This window comes from Lissotriton vulgaris, unplaced genomic scaffold (genome assembly GCF_964263255.1).
Source record: "Lissotriton vulgaris unplaced genomic scaffold, aLisVul1.2 SCAFFOLD_6136, whole genome shotgun sequence".
NCBI classification, from domain to species: domain Eukaryota; kingdom Metazoa; phylum Chordata; class Amphibia; order Caudata; family Salamandridae; genus Lissotriton; species Lissotriton vulgaris.
Genome location: NW_028254148.1, coordinates 86,429 through 93,266, shown reverse-complemented (window position 1 = coordinate 93,266; position 6,838 = coordinate 86,429).

The following is a 6,838-nucleotide window of genomic DNA, read 5'->3' as shown; positions in this document are numbered from 1 at the left end:
GAGTCAGCACTCTTACGATCTCAAACAAAAGATAACAATCATTGTAGACTCGTATTCGTGCCTGTCCTTCATCTAGATCGACTTGTAAGGACCTCCCTTGCGGACAATGTGCTGCATGCCCGCAGACCCATAAATCCACTACTATCGATATCGGTACAGAACATCCTTGGGAACAGCGGAGGTTTACGAACTGTAATAGTTCTAACCTCATTTATCTAATCAGCTGTCCCTGTGAAAAAAAGTATGTGGGCATGACCACTAGAAAGGTGAAGACACGAATATCAGAGCACAAGAGCTCAATACGCTGTGGGAAACAAACAACCCGCATGACTAAACATTTCTTGGAGGCACATCATGCACCAGCAGATTTACAATGGACCGTGCTGGAACAGCCCATGATCCCCAAACATATCACTGATGTCAGCACATTTCTACATCGCAGAGAGCAGAGATGGGTGTACAAACTCCAAACGGACATCACGAGTTTAAATGAAGATATCTCGTGGATGTCCCTGTAAGTCTTGTTACACAGAATCTTAATCCTATATCTACTATACATGGTGCAACGCACTATAGGTGTACCCTGACCACCCTCCGTTCCTACCAATCCTCCATCATGGGGTAGGATTATACTGTGAACACCCTCTCATTTCTATCAATTCTCTAAAGGGCTCATGTGAACTAAAAAACTGAAGGTTCCTATAAGTCACGTTGCATGGAATACTAGTACCATGTCCACTAAGCTTACGGCTCTATAAAAACATTGTGCATACAACCAAGGTTATCAATGTCAAATTAGTCTTGGCATGGGTTATACATCTGTCATCTACTTTCTCTCTCTTAGAGGCAGGCCCATAATGACAAAATGATTTGTTAACTAAGAAGGCAGAATTACCTAGTAGCCACAAAAGCCCATCACTTTGTCAGTTCCAGTGCGTATTTCAAATCAGACGCATTAATATGCAAATAGGGCGGTTAAATATATACAATCACTCTGCCACAAATTGCTGTTTCTAAATGTTTGCTTAAACTGAACCCAACGTGTGTATCCTTAAATGCACAAGAAGGCGACAATTCACCCCGTTGTAATCGCCGGAATACATTTCCGGACTACACTTTCACTTTGTGCCTATCCAGAGACTACATTTCCCATGGAGCATGAGCGCTCAGAGACGCGCGGGCTCACGTTGCACGCGTTAGGAAAGTTGTGAGTGTGGTCTCCACATAGAAATAGTTCAATTAGCCAGGATTAATATCCGTTTTTTTCGGCTCGTAGTATGGAGGACAGAGACATTTCTGTTTGCAGAAAAAGTTTCTTTATTTTAATTCACACAGCAAAGACAGCCGACACGTGTTTCGCCCCCTCTTGGCGATTTGCGCCGGGGCTTTCTCAAGGCTGTTGAAGAGGAATGAGAGAGAATGTGTTTAATATACTGTGGTTTAAAAGCAGTTGACCCCAAAGAGAACCTAGAGAACACCAGGTGTGCGGAAGTGTTTAGAGTGGTCCTGTGATGCTTCATCACCTTAGCGGTCCGGTATCCGTGCTTAGGGAAACTGATAGTGCCTACTTAAAACGCAGTGATTTGGGAAGAATCCAAAAAGCCACGAGAGATTGGGATTCCGAAGGAGCAGTGTGAATATATTATAAACTAGAGAAAGTGCAGCATAGTTAGTTAAGTGTAGGAGCAAAGTAAGAGAAGAACGAGTGTCACTCTTTTAGATTAAGAAATAAAGATGGGGAAATAGAAAAAAGTAGTCTAGTCAATGAAACATAGTCATAATACCTAGATAGGATAAGTCTCATAGAAAATCCAATTCAAAGTGAGTACAGTGTCCAATATATAAAATATAAATCTTCAATAGTAAAATATTTCCTGTTAAGTAAGACAGAACAGTTCATAAATGCAGTTGTTCCGACATCCAAAACTTATACACAGCATATTGAGTGAGGCAATATGTCAGACAGGCTTTCATTAAAAAGGTACAATGTATTCAAAACGGCAGGTTACCGACAAGAAGGCAGAATTACCTAGTAGCCACAAAAGCCCATCACTTTGTCAGTTCCAGTGCGTATTCCAAATCAGACGCATTAATATGCAAATAGGGCGGTTAAATATATACAATCACTCTGCCACAAATTGCTGTTTCTAAATGTTTGCTTAAACTGAACCCAACGTGTGTATCCTTAAATGCACAAGAAGGCGACAATTCACCCCGTTGTAATCGCCGGAATACATTTCCGGACTACACTTTCACTTTGTGCCTATCCAGAGACTACATTTCCCATGGAGCATGAGCGCTGCGACGCGCTCAGAGACGCGCGGGCTCACGTTGCACGCGTACTGCTCCCTGACCTACCAGAGTCATTTTAAATATCCCGCTTCCTGTCCAGTCGGTACCTCCCACAGTCAGCCTAGAGGAAGGCGCGGAGTACCGACGGACAGGTAAGCGGTGATGGCGGCAGCAATGCGTGAGGGTGTGAGCCTTTTTGAGATCACGCTCGAACTTTTGGTTGTTTATTTAAAAACGGGAGGTCCCTACAAGTCGATCTAGATGAAGGTGTGAGCCTTTTGAGACCACGCTCGGACTTTTGGTTGATTACTAAAAACGGGAGGTCCTTACAAGTCGATCTAGATGAAGGACAGGCACGAATACGAGTCTACAATGATTGTTATCTTTTGTTTGAGATCGTAAGAGTGCTGACTCTACTAGAGCCCAGGGTACTATAACTAGCCCTGCTAGATTAACTATATAACTACATAAAGAGTATCCACGAGATCTTCTTTTGGCCCATGATTGAATACATACAGGGTACCACAAACATTAGAAAATGTACATACAGGGTACTACAAACATTAGAAAATGTCTTTTGATTCCTGGTTATAAACCCTCAGTGACAGAGGGAATGTGTTTTACAGACTGAGTTCTAGCGAGCTCTTCCTCTTTCATTTCTTTTTTGTTCACATCCACTAGAGCGGTGCTCCATTTGTACCTGAGCTGTTGCCGGGTGAGGTGGAGAGTCCATTCCCCAGAACATGGGTGAGTGTTCAAAACTTTGCATAAACCCAGGATACAGGTACCTGGTTGAACGAGTTGATTATTGATACAACCCATGACCTTGAAATGTTTGGCATACAATTAAATATCACGAGATTATCTCTGTGCATTCGCAGCTTTCGCCACTAACTGTATGTTTTTTGTATTTACATGTATGTTCGTCTACTGTTGACTGACTGGATTTTTTCCATCGGTGTTTTTCAGGTGATATGATCTTTTATACACACCATACACTTCAAGATGAGCAGTAGCACTTCTTTAACAACTAGGTCCTGATGAAGCAGACTGGTATCCTTTGACCCTAATACTGCAGAAACATGTCGACCAATATTAAATCTCAGTAGTTATTTGTTATTACTACTTGCACTGTTTTTTAACCTTGGGTGAGGGTAGGAACATAATAAATTCTTTCTCCACTCCCTCAACCCAATATTAACTTCCTCACTTTCACACGCCACAGCGAGCACTTAATGCACTGCCTTTGATTTCTTTATGCCCCCTGATACCATTATAAGAGTCTATCCATACACCCTACATTCCTTCACATTTTGATTAGGTCACAATCCACCTAATCCTAAGTGGTTCGTTCCACTTCCTTCTGGTGAAGGATCCCAAGTGATGTAGGGCGGTACAGGACGGGTATCTGATGGGAACTATTTTTCACCAAGAATACCTTGGATTCTGGGATTGTGTTCTTCTAAAAATACACATACAGGTGTCTTGAGAGTTGCTTCTCTTTTCTGTTGACCCATTGTTACACTTTGTTTTTTCAGTATGTATAAAAATAGCCTTTGTATTACACCAAAACACATTAGATAAAAAAAACACACTTTACAATGTGCCAACAGGCACGGGCGGAATTTACAGGGGATATGTACAAGACAGGGCCACATGGATCACTGTCAGGAATATGCACTTTTAGACTTAGTACTTGGTAGAATTAGCACTTGTAGGAATAGTAATTAGCACATAGAACACTTGTAGAACCAAATAGGAAATGTAGCACAAAATATAACAAAGTACACAACCAGTAACCACTGGTAACCGGTAGGTACCACCTACGCAACCCTAACCACCTTAGGAAAATAACACGCAGGGAACCAGGACCTCACTAGCAACACCTGTACTAGAAAGAAGAACCACCTAAGTATCACCAAACATTTAGGGGTATATGCATGAACATATTACACATGATGCATCACAACATTCAGAGGTGTAAGAACAAGGCTCATGACGCATCAAAACACATTCAGAGGAGCAGGGAAGGAAAACACATGATGCCTAAAAACATTTAGCGGTGTAAGAACAATTGCGCAGCACTCACATAAGCCACCACCTGTGACTGTCCCTAGGCCGACTGGCCGCTCTGGGGCAAGGACGCCCTGTGTCCCAAAGTCAGGGGGGCCTAAACGTGGCAGCTGCCCACTAAGTGCTGGGCAGCTGTAGATAAAATGATGGGGCCAACGTTGGAGCCTCACAGGCTCTGAACAAAGTATGCCCCTGGAGCCCTCGTGGCTCTAATACAGTGTGGGGCAAGGTGGGAGCGGCCCGCTGCCTTCCGGGGCCGCTCTACCACTGAAGAAAGGTGCCCCCTGAGCCTCTCGGGGCTCTGGAAACAACTGTGCCGCCTTGAGCCTCTCGGGGCTCTGGAAACAACTGTGGCGCTGAAATCGTAGGAGTCCCCCCTTGGGGACTCGGAGAAAGGATGCCCCTGGAACTCTGGTGGGCTCGGAATCGCACCCCGCCCTCTGAGCCCAGTGGCTGTTTTCAGAAATCCCCCGCTATGATAGAGCCCCCCTCCTGGGGGCTCGAAATAGGTTTCTGGCACTGAGAGCCTCTGTGGCTCTAGAGAAGGATGGTGCCCGCGGGTGAAGCCCCCCCCCACTCTGGGGGCTCGAGAGAACTCTCTTGCACTTGGGTGCGCTGTGCGTTGAGACCGGAACGCCTCGTAGCGCTTCTGTGCGCCTCGTAGGTTCACCGGCACAGGAGCCTACCGAGTCTCACGCATCCCGCGTGAGACGCATACTCCGGTCACTGCAGGCTGGTGCGAGGCGTACTGCCAAAGGACAAAGGCGGTACGTCTCGCAAGGGAGAAAAGCAAAGGCTGGTGCGTTTTTGTACGCCTCAGGCGTACGTTCGTGGCGTACTGGGGCCGTACCCTGGTGTACGCTTTTGGCGGGCGACGCCTTTCTTCGAGGCGTACCTCTGTCCCTGGAAGCGGCTTGAAAGCAGCAGACTGCCGCGTGACACCAATCCAGTGGGGCAAATGCTGGGTGGGCACCGGCTGAGAAAGTGCGGCAATGAGCGGAGTGGGCACCCGCGCTGCTCCACTCCACTGCACAGCACGCAAGGAATGCCGGGTGGGCCCGGCCTTAGCAAATAAAGCGCTCCCCGGCGCTAGCGGACATAAAAGTGCTCCCAGGCACTAGTGAAAAATAAGGTGCTCTCAAGCGCTAAAAGCCAAAGTCAAGCGCTTCCAGGCGCTATAGGGCAACACAAAATCCAGCAAAAAGTTCTTGGAATGCAGCAGGATTGGGGGGGCAAGGCTGGGCCCAGGGCCAGCTCACTGGTCCCTCCAGGCAGGAAGGTGGTCCTAGTGGCAGTCTCTCCTGGCGCCCAGCAGCACAAGGCCCCACTCCAGTCAAGATCAGGAACAGACATTTGTAAGGGGACACAGCCCCTTTTTATACTAATAAATCCTTTGTCTGGCTTCAGGGTGAGGGGAAAAACCAATCGCAGCTGGTTTGTGAGCACTCTTGATGTGCTCAGCCCCTCACTCTATTCACTGGCAGGGCTAGGGTCATTAGACGCACCACAGGGGGCGGAGCCAGCATTGTGTGGGAAAAGCCCAGCCCTATTCAGGACCCAGGTGCACCCCTCCCTCACATCACTCATGCTAATCTCCACACTCACCTCCGGGGCAGACCCACCCAGACTCCTGGAGCCAGGCTCACCAGCCAGCTCCAGCCAATCACGTGCCAGCACACTCACTGCACACGCACACCCATGTCTAGAAGTGGCACTTCCACACTAGACACATTCACGCCGCACACATCATTGTGCAGCATTCAATCACACGAGTCCGCACATACCAAACTCGAGCCTGCACACCTCATGCATCAGGAACTACCAGGGACACAGACATTCCCCATGCATTCCTATGGGAGGGCAGGCCAACCTTTCTCCACGCACTCAGAGTGCGCACGCACTTTCCACTAGGACACAGTGAAAGTGCGCAGAAACCAAAAATCACTACCACCAATTCACATTCAGAAGCAAAACGTTTTAGGGGTGAACCTGCCTGAAGGGCCAAGTCCAACACCTACCAGTGTCAGATGTAAGGGGCTGGCTCTCTTCACTGTGCGTTTGGGCTGCTGGCTCACCATGGCACCTGCTGCTCCTCCGTGTCTCCACAACAAGGGGGCTTGTCATGCTACTTCTACTGGTGCTTTCCTCACTTTCTGGTGCATCCAGAGCAGCAGTTTGTGCTGTCTGAGAATTAATCTGTGTTTCAAACAAACAAGGGAACCCTTAAGGTATAGCATAGGGACCTTGGGCATTAATTATTATAAAGAACAGTGGTCCCTATAACAAGTATTTTATGAACAATGATCATACACTTAATAGATTGTATGTCTTCTGTCCATCCGGACAGGAATTTATTTTTGATCAGAAGAGTAGTTTTGGTTGTTAAAAATGTCAAGCGGGCACAGCCGTGACCTGTATATGTTGAAGGTCACGGCTGTGCCCGCTTGACATTTTTAACAACCAAAACTACTCT